We start from the raw sequence: 16,061 nt of genomic DNA, 5'->3' as shown, positions 1-16,061 counted from the left end.
CACACACTTACTTCTCTCACACGCACTCATCCTGCTACAACTCAAAACAAAAAAGCATCGCCATATTAATCCAGAAATTGACAGGCTCAGTACAGCAGTAAGCCAAAGGAACTGGGAGTCTACAGTGCCCGCTAGCCCATTGTGGGCGGTGAGAGCGGGACCTTGAGGAGAGGGAGCAGCTGAGATTGTTTGGGTCGCCTAGAGCTCTGCCTTGTCTCATACGTAGCTACTCTGTCTTGTTCTTTTTCATCTATATTGTTGGGTGAGGTGCTGGTGCTGGGGCTCTGAGTGGACCAGCCGGACTACCCTTTGCAGTGGGGATGATGGGTGCTGGGCTTTGGTGCAGCGTTGCCCTGGGTTGCGGATGACACGGTTCCCAGTTCCACTTTTCCTCACCCTACAGTGGGATGTAGGAAATATGGGTGCTTACTAAACAAGCTTTGCTGGGACTCTGCTTCTGGGGGTGGTCCTCTATCTCCCATTCTTGATCATCTCTAGCCTTTTTCTCCCTCCACATCCTCCGACAACACATCACTCACACATGGAGGGTCTTGGGGGGAACATGAGGTACATAGGCCACAGTTGCTAGGGCCATTCATATGGCTTTGCTGGAGGTGCTGTGTGAGTAACGTATTCTGAATACTTTGGATTACTTAATATATTATCATGCTGGGGGTCTGGGTTCTGGGGGTATTGTCTCTCACCCTCATTTTTCAAGTATGTTTCATGATAAATGCTAATACACAGACTCTCTCTTTCACACACACGCACACAAACACACACAGCTAAACTGTATATTTGTTTGTGCACTTCCCTCTGTTTTGTCTTTGTGGTGCTTTGTATTGTTTGAGTATTGTTTGAGTGTGGTTTGTTACAGATGCAGCAGTTGGAGACCCAGCATGTCTGTTTGCCTCATCCTTAACACCCCCCTCCCTCCCCCTTTCTCTCTTTATGTCTGTCCCTTTTCTTTATCTATTCTTTTGCTTTCTTCTCCTATCTTTTGCCAATCTGGCCTTCATGCCATGCCTACTCCAGCACAATATACACATAGCTAATAAAATGAATAATAAAATAAAATAAATAAATAAATAAAACAAACACATTAACAAGATGAGCCTATAGTTGCACTCGGTGCTCCTCTTTGGAAAGCAAATGTGTTTGTCAGAACAAAGCTTTCAGACCATGATTATGCTTGCTACAACTGCCGGAGAGGAGGAGTTTAAAACAAAACAAAAAAACCCCACCAACCCTCAATGAATTAAAACAAATCTGTAAAGAATTGGGCAAAAAATTTAGAGAAGAAGGGTTCCCTTCTCTTTTTCCAAATTGCTTTTAAATCATATTTCAGTTGATTAATAAAATAAGATATAGCTTAGGCGTGCAGAGTTTTCCCAGGATTCCATCCATCTATTCCAGCTGTCAATGCTGCGTGCTATGGCGGAACCTGTGTCTGTGTGGTTAGACCTGGGTCTGTGGGTCGCTGAGCCTTAGTCCCTGGTTTTTAAGGGTGGGGGATTGCCCTCCTTGGCTTGTTGCCCACTGGTGGTCGCCTTCCCCCTGCCTTGGAACTTAGGTTCTTAGGGGCTCTGGAGTACTTGACTGGGGGTTTTGGCATGGGTGCTGGCCTGCTTCCTTGAGGGTTGTGGTCCAGGGTGGCTTGGGCGTCTTTGTTGTATGATGGAGATGCCAGGTGTCAGGTGGTTCTGGGGCCTGGGGGTATTGTCTCTCACCCTTGTTTTTCAAGTATGTTTCATGATAAATGCTAATACACAGACTCTCTCTCTGTGTAGTAGGCCTTCACTTCGGGCTCCTGTCCCGACACCCCCGTCCAGTCTGGACGTTGCGCCGCCTCCAGCCAGGCCCCCACCTGAACCAACGTCGCGTCGGCCTCCTGCTCCCGCTTCAGCTGCTGCATGGTCAATGGGAGCCATCCCCCTCCGCTGACCGCGGCCTGAGCAGTAGCCACCCCCAGCGCCTCCTGGGCCCGCTCCTCCTGTCGCAGACAGTAGCGGCACTCGACGGCCATGCAGGGCCGTCTGGAGAGGGCATCAGCGTTGCCATGCTGTCGACCTGCCCGATGCTGGATCTCAAAGTCGTAGCCTTGAAGGACCTCCAACCAGCGGGCCACCTGACCTTCTGGGTGTTTGAAGTTCAGGAGCCAAGAGATGCATGGTCAGTGCGCAGGAGAAACCGGCAGCTGTGCAGGTATGGCCGGAAGTGCCACACCGCTAGCACTACGGCCAGCAGCTCCCGGCGAGTCACGCAGTAGTTCCTCTCGGCTCGTCCCAGAGCACGACTGAAGTACACCACCACCCGTTCTCCAGCCTCGTCCTGCTGGGAAAGGACCGCCCCGACTCCTACATTGCTAGCATCAGTGTCCACAATGAAAGGTTGCCGGGCATCGGGGTAGGCCAGGACTGGGGCTCTGGTGAGGGCCTCCTTCAGCTGTGCAAAAGCCGCAGCACAGGCATCCCCCCAGCCAAACAGCTGTCACTTGTCAGTCAGGCGGTGGAGGGGGCTGGCCATCGTCGCGAACCCCTTGATGAACCGACGGTAGTAGGAGGCTAGGCCCAGGAAGCTCCGCAGTTCTTTGACATTCGAGGGAGTCGGCCAGTCCCGGACCGCAGCCACCTTTGCGGGGTCGGTGGCGATACCTTGAGTGCTGATCACATGGCCCAAGAATGTGGTCTCTCTCGCCAACAGCCGGCACTTCGCAGGGTTGAGCCGCAGCCCAGCTCGTCGGATGGCACTGAAGACCTCGCTCAGGTGAGACAGTGCACTGTCGAAGTCACCACCGTGCACCAACAGGTCATCCAGGTACACAACACAGCGGCTACGAGGGATGTTCACGAGCACCCTCTCCATCAGCCTCTCAAACGTCGCTGGCGCATTGCAGAGCCCATATGGCATGACCCTGAACTGCCACAGCCCCTGTCCAATGGTGAATGAAGTCTTAGGCCTTGCTTCGGGGGCTAGCTCCACCTGTCAGTAACCGCTGCGTAGGTCGAGGGAGCTGAACCAGCTGGAGCCAGTAACGTAATAAAGGGCCTCGTCGATCCGCGGAAGCGGGTATGAGTCCTTCTTGGTGACTGCATTGAGACGGCGAAAGTCCACGCAGAACCTCGGGCTGCCATCCTTCTTCCCCACCAGAACCACGGGTGCGGCCCATGGGCTATTGGACGGCTCGATCACCCCAGCCGCAGCCATCTCACGGATCTTCTCTTCCGCTACCTGCCATATTGAGAGGGGCAGCCTGTGCTGGCGCAGACGGATGGGTTGAGCAGAGCCGGTGTCGATGGTGTGCTAGACCAGACTCGTCTGCCTGCAGTCTTTGTCACTGGCGGCAAAGATGTCCACATTCTCGTCCAGGAGGCACCTCAACCGCTGGCGCTGGTCGACATTGAGGCCTACGCTGCTGCGCTGCCAAAGGTCATCAACAGCCTCGATGGTCTCGGTCGATGGAGGTTTGTCGGGCTGAGAGGCTGAGAGGCTGAGGCTGAGGCGAGTGGTGATGACCTGGAGCCACCGGCATCCGAAATCTGCTGAGCAGCAGCTGCCCGACGCCTGTCTCGTCTGGTCCCCTCCGCTCCCTGCTTTTGGCCGCGCTGGAGGGCAAAAGTCTTTGCGCCAAGAGTGATAGCCAGCTTTGCGGTGTCAACGCAGGCCCCCCAGAGGGTCAGCAGATCAAGGCCGATGATGCACTGGTCCTGAATGTTAGCAAGCCAGAAGTCGTGCACCAGCTCCAGATCCTTCACTCGGATCCGCAACGGTTTCTTCCCCCGCATGTCAGTTCTCTCTTGAGGTGCCCGACTCGGCCCACCACCGTGCATCGTCCTTGGAGGGGGGCAGGAAACTGGAGCAGTGGTCCCCTCGCTACACCGCTCCCTCCCCGTTTCCCTGAGGCTGCGTAGTTCTGGTCTTCGGGGCAGGTGCTGGGCAGTCACGCGCCACGTGGCCAGGCTCATCTTACCGGTAGCAGCGGTTGGTCGGTTGACGAGGACGCCTCTGGGGCACCGAGGGTTGCAGCTGGCATATCTCCGCGACCTCCCCCTCCCCGTCGCAGTATGCGGCTCTGATTTGGGAGTAGTTTGGGGGGGGGGGGGGGGGGGGGGGGGGGCACCTGCTGGTCAGGTCGCGAGGTGAGCACCAGCTCGGTCCTTTCAGCCTCAAGGAGCGCCTCACGGAGAGTTTGAGGCATGGCCAGGCGGACGTGTTGGCATAGTCGCTCTGGAAAAAGTCCTCGCAGAAAAGCATGCAAGCTAAGCTCCTCACGGGCTGCTGCTGGGAACTCCGGGTAGCCACGACGAGCATACAGCAACACATCCGCTGTAAAGGCGCCCAGGCTCTCCCCCGGCCGACGGCTCCGGTTGGTCAGCTGCTCCCTGCTTTGATCAGTGGAGTGCCGCTGCCCGAATCGCCTCTCGAGTGCCATGGTGAGGGCCTGGAGCTCATGCTGCTCTGCCGGGGCTAGGTCAAGGAGTACCTGCAGTGCATCTCCTTCCAATGCTAATGCTCGGTGTGTGGCAGCCTCTTCGTCGCTTATGTTTCATGTGTTACACCCCGGCCTAGGCAACCGGCGTGCAACACAGAAAAAATAAAAATAAGGGAAAAAAAACAAAACAAAAAAAACTACTACGGGTCTCCACAAAAAAAAATCCCAAAACAAAAGTATCGACAACTATTTACATCAAAGCAAAATAAGACATTTATTTACATCAAAACACCAAACTATTTACAACCGGGGGGGAAGATCTCGACCATGACAAACTGAAACACAGGGCTTAAATACATAGAGGGAGCAATCAGGGAATGGACAACAGGAGGGAAACACAGCTGGGGCAAATCAGAACTGACGAGACAAGGAAGCGTAAACTGAACACACTGAGATAAGACAGACTTTCAAAGTAAAGCAGGAAACACAACCGTCACGCCTAAAACAAAACACTGACAACACCGAATCGTAACACATGGAACAGTCGATGGCTATAGTTACTGTATTTTTCGTACCTCAGGTGTTGCACATACAACAGAGCATCAATTGCTATGCAACTATTCCATATCCATATCCATTCTCTTTGGACTCCTGTATCATGTTGGCTTTGATGCTGGCAGTGAGAATATCCATATTGCATGGTTTATTCTCCTAGGACCTGGCGTCCACATATGTGGACATCACATGTTGGGTTATTTAGACCAAAATACTAAATTTTGCTCGACAAGGGCCTGATATCCACTTACGAGGACATTATACTGCTACTGTTCTATCAAAATTTTAAATGACTATCCTCATATGGCTCTTATTTTTCTTAAAAGCAAAAATAAGGTAAGAAAAATGTTGCTCTCGGATACATCCACCAGAGTATGAATTGATTGATTGATTGATTGATTGAATCTTTATTTTGAACATGTTGAAAAAGTATAAAAAAAATAGAATTAAAAGAGACAAATGAACAAAGCAAACAAAAGGAAAATGAGCAACCACAACTCCAAATAACGTCCATGTTCAAAAAGGAGCAGGAAGAAACATAAGCTTATTTAATCCCACCCCTTTTCCACTATCTAGTATCAATAGACTACAGAATTACCTCCTTGCAATTACATTATGTTATGTGTAATTTTTTTTTTTTATATATACACATATATGTTTCTATCTATCCATACATACGTATATACACACATATACACATTTTCAATAACCCCATTAACACCTCAAGGATACACAACCTACAATTATTTATATATATATATATATATATATATATATATATATATATATATATATATATATATATATACCCATACCAACAAACCCGTGCATGCACACACACATGAAAATATTAGACAAGAACACCCTATCAAATCTCTACCTTTTCCCTGTACCCTGTAAAAACCATATCCTTAAACCGCTTTTTAAACTGCGCCATGCTTGGACATTGCTTCATATCTTTACTTAGTCTGTTCCACAGCTTCACTCCACACACAGAGATGCAAAAACTTTTTAATGTTGTACGGATACGAGGATGTTTTAAATTTAATTCCCCCCTCAAATTGTATCCCCGTTCCCTTTTAGAAAACATTTTTAGAATATTGTCAAGAAGCAGGTTATTTATTGCTTTATATATAATTTGTGCTGTGAGAAAATGAACCAGATCTGTGAATTTTAGAATTTTTGATTTTAAGAATAGTGGATTTGTATGATCTCTGTAACCAGTTTTATGGATTATCCTTATGGCCCTTTTTTGTAATATAAAGATTGATGATAGCGAACATTTGTAAGTATTGCCCCAAACCTCTGCACAGTAATTCAAATACGGTGCAATCAGGGAACAATAGAGAATGTGGAGTGATTTGTGGTCCAGAATGTGTTTTACTTTACTCAAGATTGAGACACTTCTTGAAATTTTGTTATGTATATGATTTATATGAGACTTCCAGTTTAATTTATCATCTATAATCACACCAAGAAACTTATGTTCAAGTACTCTTTCAATTTCCACACCATCTACATGAATCTGCACTTGTGCATTTCTAAGGGAATTCCCAAATAAGATAATTTTAGTTTTACTTAGATTTAGCGATAGTTTGTTCCTGTTAAACCATTTTTTAATTTTGCACATTTCTGAAGTAATTGTATCCAGCAGCTCCTTTAGATTCCCCCCAGAACAAAAAATATTTGTGTCATCTGCAAATAATACTAATTTTAATATATCAGATGCCTTACAAATATCATTTATATAAATAATAAATAATTTTGGACCCAGTACAGAGCCTTGTGGAACACCACAAGCAATGTCCAAGCATGATGAGGAATGGACACCCAGCTTCACAAATTGTTTCCGGTCACTTAAATAATTTTTCACCCATTGCAGTACAACCCCCCTAATCCCATACCCTTCCAGTTTATTAATTAATATGTCATGATTGATTGTGTCGAATGCTTTCTTGAGATCCAGAAATACTCCAGCTGCATACTGTTTCTGATCTATAGCATTCGTAATCTCCTCAATTGATTCGATTAATGCCAGAGATGTTGATCTTTTTGATCTGAATCCATATTGACTGTCAGAGAGTAATTTATATTTATCTAAGAATTTGTCTAATCGTTTATTAAACAGGTTTTCTAGGATTTTGGAGAATTGTGGTAGTAAAGAAACAGGCCTGTAATTTGTGAAGTGGCGTCTATCCCCGGTTTTATACAGCGGCACAACTTTAGCTATTTTCATTTTGTTTGGCACTTTTCCCGTCTGAAATGATAAGTTGCAAATATATGTTAGAGGTCCTACAATTCCTTCAATGACCTTCTTGACGATTTTCATGTCAATATCATTACAATCAGTAGATGTTTTATATTTACACATGTGTACAATGTCAATTATTTCTTTTTCCTCCACTGATGTGAGGAACATTGAGTTAGGGTTCCTATCAATCAGGTTTTCACTACATTCTACTGATGGCAGTGACTCAGGAATTTGTTCTGCCAGTTTTGGTCCAATATTTACAAAATAATGATTAAAGCTGTTGACCTTATCAGCAGTGTTTTCCATAATATTGCCATTATCGATAAAGTATTGTGGATAACTTTGTTGTCCAGAATTATTTTTAATGATACCGTTTAAAACATCCCATATTCCTTTCATATTATGTTTATTGTTGTTCAATATTTTACTATAATACTCCTTTCTACATACACGTATAATATTGGTCAACTTATTTTTGTATTTTTTATATTTATTTTCAGCATCTTTTGTTCTTGGTTTTAGGTATTCCCTATAGAGTGTATTTTTCTTTTTACATGCATTTTGTAAACCCTTAGTGATCCATGGTCTATCTGAATATTTGTGCTTTCTGTTGTATTTTATTGTTGGACAGTTTTTATCGTACAACTCCATGAATATTCTTAAAAATATGCCATATGCAATATCAATATCAGCTTCTTTGTACACATTGTCCCAGTCCTGATTTAATAGATCGTTCTTAAATGCAGTCATAGTTTCTTCTGTCCTTACACGTCTGTATCTCAGTTGTTCTTCATGCTGATTTTTCTTATAATTAGTGTCATAAACTGCAAAAACTGGTAGGTGATCACTGATGTCATTAATTAATATTCCGCTCACAATGTTGTTTTCCATATTGTTAGTGAAAATATTGTCAAGTAAGGTGGCACAATGTGGTGTAATTCTGCTAGGCCTGGTTATTTTAGGATGTAAACTCAAACTGTACATAGTGTTTAGGAATTCGTCGGTCATTTTATGCTTTTTTGGATTCAACAGGTCAATATTAAAATCACCACAGATAAACATAACTTTTTGATTTGTTTTAGAGAATATTTCCTCTATGAAGTCATTAAATACTTGAATACTAGAGCCAGGTGTTCTATATATACAGCTAATTATTACATTTTTTTCTTTTTCCTTATAAATTTCAATTGTTATACATTCTAGTAAATTATCAATTACAGTTGTCATACTTTCTACCACCTTGTAGTTTAAGTTTTTATCCACATACACAGCTACTCCCCCTCCACTCTTGTTCCTTCTATTTACAAAATTCACTTCATATCCCTCCAGTCCAAAGTCCATTCCTTTCTCCGCATTGATCCATGTTTCAGAAATGGCAATAATTCCAAATGGATTTGTCAACTCATTTAGATATTCCTTTATATTGTTGAAGTTGGCATACAGACTTCTGCTATTAAAATGGATTATTGATATGCAAGTAATCCATTTTACTTGCATATCAAAACTGTAAATTGCGAATGCTCTAGAATTCGCAATTTACAGTTTACAGGTGAAGATTTTTCCGCAATTTTCGTGAATCGCCTGTTTTTAACTTAAATAACTTAAAACAACCAAAATAAATGTGAATCGATTCATACGTTTAACATTATTCATGCAATCACATGAATACATGTGATTGTTCGACAGAAAGTACTTAGAAACAGCATAGTAAAAAAGTTCTGGTGTGAATGGGTGAATGAGGCAAGTTGTGTAAAGCACTTTGAGTGCTTAGCATAGAAAAGCGCTGTATAAGAACCAGTCCATTTACTATTTACCATCACTTTGTCACATTTATGGACAACATTGGGGGCCATGTGGTAAATATCCAGTTATAAAAACAGTGAGATGAAACTGTCAATCCAGATTTAAATTTGCAGGGTAACTGTTTTAGTCCAAAATCATGCATGGAGGAAGATGGCTACAGCCAATCGCGTTCTTAGTGAATACCTCAGGCAGCAGAAACCCAAGAAAGAAGAGGAGCAAGGAGAAGAACCATCATGGAATATGCACTGTATGTACCACCGGCAGAGAGAAGAAGTGGCTGTCTGAAAGACAGCACAGAAGAACTTGTTGGGTCTGTGTTTCCACATGCCCCGCTAGTTTAGAGACTTATTCCTCATGAAGAACACAAGACATAACAGAACACCTTCAACCGGTCTTTTAACTCGCTAACGAGGGAAGCCTTGGTCAGAACCAGGCGGTGGAGCATAATACTCATCACCTGTCTCTAGCCCAAATCCTTCAAAGAGTAGCTGTCCTCGTAGCCTTTTTATTGACATGACAGTTACAGTACACATCACAGCACAAGCACCTCCCCTCATAAAACCCCCCTTGGTTACAAAGACAAGGCACTGTGTGTGTGAGTGTGTGTACGCGTGTGTGTGCGTGTGTGTTAAAACCATTTTAAAACTTTTGTTTGTTTTAAATATCAAGGTGGGGTACAACTGTTATTCCCAAACAATCATAAGGCTACTTTTTGAACCACCCCACACACAGCTGGACACAGACAGGATTTTGGTTTCTACTGTGTTCAGCGTTATATCTTTAGCAATGAGGTAAGGTTCTTTCGGCAGAGGAAACATGCAGTTCCTCTGAGAGCTTGGCTCAACACAGCTAATTACTAACCATTCTTGAAATAACAATAGGCAGACAGATTTAATTGCTGGGTTTTTAGGGGCGACTGTGGAGGCGAGAGCTGCAGCTCATTACGTATGGGTAAGTGCAGAATTTCAGCAGGTTTGGAGGATTTGATGGGGGTGAAGAAGAAAATTACCACCTTTTAGAATGAAGCAAGGAAATGTTAAGTGTAGCTGTTAGGCTTTTTATTTCTTAAAGTGAAGAGGATATACTAAGAAACTTTTACTAAAACACCCATTTACTTTTTTCCCATTTAAATCAGAATTTGCTTTTTTTTTTCTCCCAACACACAAAAATATATTGTTGTACTATTTTTCCTACATTTCTAAATCCTCTGATGATACTTCCACCAAGCGATAAACTATGAGAGGGACATTATGTTCTCACACAACAGATTTAAATTCCAAGTTAGCTTCCAGTCTGACCAGTTTCACACTTTACAAAGTCTCCATGTTTCTGCAGCCAGTCTCCATCTGATCTAAAACACCCCAGTTTAACAGGATTTCTGACATACCTTCTGTCCTGCCAATTGTTTTTGGCCAACTTGATATCTTTCTGAAACTGGAGTTTCTGCTCCACAGGGGCCCTTTGAGGTTGGTTCTCTATCTCCCATTACTTTATAAAAATCAGGGGGGATTCAATGGGACAAAAAATCAACTGATGCTGTCCTACAGTATATCCAACTAGATGATCAGGTGAAGAAACTTTACCAAGACTAGAATTACAGTTTCTGTGTGTTTAATTATTATTTGCTGCCACTATAGTATTACACATTCATGAATACTCGTGGCCAATTCCTGTGTCCTAGAAATTGAATTTATACATACAACTAGTTTGCAAAACCAAATTTGAGACCTTCAGAATATATCTTCTCTTGGCTGCAGTAAAACTGTGGCCTGGTTCAAAGTGTTTCTGCACACCTTTGTCTGCACAATGCACACACTCAATCATCATTATTGTTATGTAAGAGGCATGAATTTAAGGGCTCTCTCTGTCACTGCAATGAAATACCTGTTGGTAGAGTTAACTTCAGCAACTCTGATAAATGCTAAAAAACATACACACTTTTTTTTAATCTCCACAATGGCATTAACGTCTGTAATGTACAGACAAGCTAATAAATACAACACAACAATGTAATGACAACAAAATGATTTAAATGCTGGTGTATGTGACTCTCGGACCATATTTTAAATTCTGAGGAATAATTAATGAATTGAAAGTGTGAATAAAAGTGAGAGGCATGCTAACACCAGTCAAAACACAAACTAGTACTGTGGTGTGTCGGTAAACTTATGCAGAGGAAGAAGAGAAGAGGTACATACATAGATATTAAATCTACATGGCACTTTCTTCTCAAACCCTATTTTATGTCGAATGACTTTATTACTTTAGTAATAATGTTTCACATACCCACTAAGCTGATCTGACCAACTGCACACTGTTGTAGCTATAAAAAAAGGTTTGAATTGAACACGACACAGTGCTTCACACTACTGAAGTAGAATAATTTACAGAATGAAGCTGACAAATCGCTACAAATACAGTGAGTCATAAAAGGTAATTCTTATCAAAGTTCAGAGGTTATATTTAAATACCAGCAAAGAGCACGTCAACAAAACATTCAACAGCACAATTTTTAAAATATATTATGGGGTTTTTTAGTCTTTTGGGTTTGTTTTTGTTAGGACAGTGGAGAGAAGACATGAAAGCTGGGGGGAAACACACAGTGAATGGCCTCAGGGCCGACTTAAACACAGGCCTCTGTATAAGCCTTGCCGCATAAGATTCATCTGCTTAACCCTGTGAGCTAAACTGGCATGTGAAAAGCACAGGGTGGGTTTTAAACTAGTGTACCAATTTGCTTTTCATCTTCATCAACTGAATTCAATATTTGCATTGTTTTTCTGCTTTTTTTAAAGCACTGGCTATGTTTAATTGAAAAAAAAAAATTGCAAATCATCACAAAGCGCACACTGTTGTTTTTTGTATTTGGTTTTTGTCTTTGTGTGTTTATCTGTATTTATGGAAGCCCGTTTCCACCACTTAAAAAAAAAAAGTATCCGTTACTCAAAATTTCGAGTCATCGTTCTCAAAATTTTGACTTATTAACTCAAAATTCTGATTTATTAACTTGAAATTTCGACTTATTAATTGGAAATTTCGAGTTACTATTCTCAAAATTTTGAGTTCGAGTTAGCTCTGCCAATCAGTAATCTACAGTGGGGCAAAAAAGTATTTAGTCAGCCACCGATTGTGCAAGTTCCCCCACTGAAAATGATGACAGAGGTCAGTAATTTGCACCAGAGGTACACTTCAACTGTGAGAGACAGAATGTGAAAAAAAAAAATCCATGAATTCACATGGTAGGATTTGTAAAGAATTTATTCATAAATTAGGGTGGAAAATAAGTATTTGGTCACCTCAAACAAGGAAAATCTCTGGCTCTCACAGACCTGTAACGTCTTCTGTAAGAAGCTTTTCTGTCCCCCACTCGTTACCTGTATGAATGGCACCTGTTCGAACTCATCATCTGTATAAAAGACACCTGTCCACAGCCTCAAACAGTCAGACTCCAAACTCCGCCATGGCCAAGACCAAAGAGCTTTCGAAGGACACCAGGAAAAGTATTGTAGACCTGCACCAGACTGGGAAGAGTGAATCTACAATAGGCAAGCAGCTTGGTGTGAAAAAATCAACTGTGGGAGCAATCATCAGAAAATGGAAGACATACAAGACCACTGATAATCTCCCACGATCTGGGGCTCCACGCAAGATCTCATCCCGTGGGGTCAAAATGATCATGAGAACGGTGAGCAAAGATCCCAGAACCACACGGGGGGACCTGGTGAATGACCTGCAGAGAGCTGGGACCAAAGTAACAAAGGTCACCATCAGTAACACACTACAACGGCAGGGAATCAAATCCCGCAGTGCCAGACGTGTTCCGCTGCTGAAGCCAGTGCATGTCCAGGCCCGTCTGAAGTTTGCCAGAGAGCACATGGATGATACAGCAGAGGATTGGGAGAATGTCATGTGGTCAGATGAAACCAAAGTAGAACTTTTTGGTATAAACTCAACTCGTCGTGTTTGGAGGAAGAAGAATACTGAGTTGCATCCCAAGAACACCATACCTACTGTGAAGCATGGGGGTGGAAACATCATGCTATGGGGCTGTTTTTCTGCCAAGGGGACAGGACGACTGATCCGTGTTAAGGACAGAATGAATGGGGCCATGTATCGTGAGATTTTGAGCCAAAACCTCCTTCCATCAGTGAGAACTTTGAAGATGAAACGAGGCTGGGTCTTCCAACATGACAATGATCCAAAACACACCGCCCGGGCAACAAAGGAGTGGCTCCGTAAGAAGCATTTGAAAGTCCTGGAGTGGCCTAGCCAGTCTCCAGACCTCAACCCCATAGAAAATCTGTGGCGGGAGTTGAAAGTCCGTGTTGCTCGGCGACAGCCCCAAAACATCATTGCTCTCGAGAAGATCTGCATGGAGGAATGGGCCAAAATACCAGCTACTGTGTGTGCAAACCTGGTAAAGACCTATAGTAAACGTTTGACCTCTGTTATTGCCAACAAAGGTTATGTTACAAAGTATTGAGTTGTATTTTTGTTATTGACCAAATACTTATTTTCCACCCTGATTTACGAATAAATTCTTTACAAATCCTACCATGTGGATTCATGGATTTTTTTTTCACATTCTGTCTCTCACAGTTGAAGTGTACCTCTGGTGCAAATTACTGACCTCTGTCATCATTTTAGGTGGGGGAACTTGCACAATCGGTGGCTGACTAAATACTTTTTTGCCCCACTGTACATGGAATGCGCACTCAAAACCGGATCGCAAGAGTACGTTTGCTGATAGTAACGCCACGTGATTCAGCTAATAACACAAGGATTTCATCATTTGTGAAGCCACGCTGAAAATAATCAGCAATTTGTGCGTTCATGACTGGCTGTAATACTGGTAGCTTAGCTGTAGCATTTGTAGCTGAGGGCTTCAGCTTCCAGGTAACAAGAAAATGACATCATTCAGCACTAACTCGAAATTTCGAGTTATTAACTAAAGAATATTTGCAAAAAGTAAGTCGAAATTTCGAGTTATGGATACTTTTTTTTTTTGTGGTGGAAACGGGCTTCCATACTTATTAGTGCTGTACAATCAGCCCTGTTTGTTGTTTTGTTTCTTCCCTGTCAGTTGTGAGTTTATCTTAGACCCCAGGAAGACAGGGCTAGAAGTCTGTCAATAACCCCCTAACATTGTCAGGGTCAAATGGAAGACGTCAACTTGTCAGCAAACACTTGGCAACTGCTGGCTAGACAGCAATGAAACCGTGAAATGTGTGACAGAAACCCAAAATGATATGAACTATAAAATGGAAAGTAAGTAGCTGCTGCTTCTTTTACCACTATGAAGCAGTGAAAATAGATTGTGAATAGAATGTGAAGTAGAGAAAATAGAATTCATGACAAATGTCACAAATCTTACGATCAGAAGCTGCAAAGCAGTTAAAGATAATCTACCTTCAGAGGCTGTCAGGTTTTTGTTAAACTGATGATTTCACTTTAGACAGGGAGAAAGAATCAAAGGAGCACTTTTTAAATCAGAGTATGGCATCAAATCAATTAAACTTCTGAATTATTATTCAGGTTAATTAAGCCAAGTGGGGTGTTAATCAGTTTCAGCTGCTTTGTTGTTAATGAAATTAACAACAGGTACACTTGACGAGCAACAATGACACAAACAACAAAACAGGAATAGTTTCAAACGTCAGGGACCAGGGACATTTTTCCCTCCTCATCTTTTCTCTTTTGCATTTGACTACAGGTCAGAGTCCTTGCTGGTAGCTTGAGGCATACCTAGACTGTACAGAATGGCACATCAACACATGTCATTGCCAAAAGGTTTGCTTTGTATCTCAGCATGATCTGAAATGCATGGGAGACAGGCAGTTACTCTAGGAGAGCTGGTCAGGGCTTCAAGAGGGTGGAATCAGGGGCCAGTGCCCTCTAGTGCTATTGAATACCATAACTGGCATCCTGTGGTTTTAAGAGCAGGGTCAGGCAGGCAAGTAGGTTTAACCTGAATATATGGGAGGGAAGTGAAGTGGAAACTGGAAAAGCCACGGAAGATGTTAAGCTGCTTAAAATATTGTTTAACATGACCAGTTTGGTTGTGGGCCAGTCATGGGCTAGGGATGCATATCCCTGGAAGGATGCACATACCTCTACAGGCAAGGCAACAGCACCCTGAATGCCATGAGGGGTCAGAATGAAATCCTGGACCCATCATCAGACTCTAAGCTTGTGCAGTGGATCTTCAGTTGCTCCTGGTGTGCAACAATGCCCAACCTCATCCAGTAAGCAGTTTTTGAAGGATAAGGAAACTGTTACCACTGACTGGCCCACATGCTTTCCTGACCTAAATCCAACAGAGCACCACTAGCATATTATGTTTTGGAACATCCAACACCGCCAGGTAACACGCCCGATTGTCCAGAAGTTCCAATCTGGGAGGAGACTCCTTGTAGATAATACAAACTACTGAAAACCATTTTGAGTTACTGCTATGAAATTTTGGGAAAATAGACTATTCTGCCCTCATTTTTTAACTTTGATTTTTGAGGTGTTTTTCATTTCAGCCCCATGTAAGTTGATCACAAGGGCCACTACTGAGGAAGGCTGCGCAGAGGGTAATTAACACAGACCAAAAAATTATTGGCTGCAATCTGTCACCCCTGGACACTATTACCAGCTCCTCCTGTCTCAGGGAAACCAGGGCCATCACAGGTGACACCTTGCACCCCGCCTACCACCTGTTTGATCTACTGCCCTGTGGTCAACGCCTCAGGTCAATCAGGTCCCACACCTCCAGACTCACAAACAGCTTCTTCCCCTAGACCATTCAGACTCTTAACAATCATTATTCCCCCACACCTCACCAATCTGGGCCATGGTCTAAGTAACTCTCATCACTCAGACACATGGACTGAGACCAAATCCTTTTGCACTGCTTCCAAGCACTTTGCGCTCCAATGTGTGCCTTTCTCTTGTTTTGTATATATTCCTCCTAACTGTATATATTTCTTCTGTTTGTTATTTATTCCTGCTGTCTTACTATTTATATTTTATTCC

General features: G+C 43.1%; 1 protein-coding gene across 2 annotated transcripts in view; it reads right to left on the bottom strand.

The window, feature by feature from the left end:
- LOC113026231 (metabotropic glutamate receptor 8-like) overlaps positions 1–16,061 on the bottom strand; it is a 154,547-nt gene that overhangs the window by 98,043 nt on the left and 40,443 nt on the right. The window lies entirely within an intron of this gene.

This window comes from Astatotilapia calliptera, chromosome 7 (assembly GCF_900246225.1).
Source record: "Astatotilapia calliptera chromosome 7, fAstCal1.2, whole genome shotgun sequence".
In the NCBI taxonomy this organism is placed as follows: domain Eukaryota; kingdom Metazoa; phylum Chordata; class Actinopteri; order Cichliformes; family Cichlidae; genus Astatotilapia; species Astatotilapia calliptera.
This window is presented reverse-complemented; position numbering and strand designations above follow the sequence as displayed.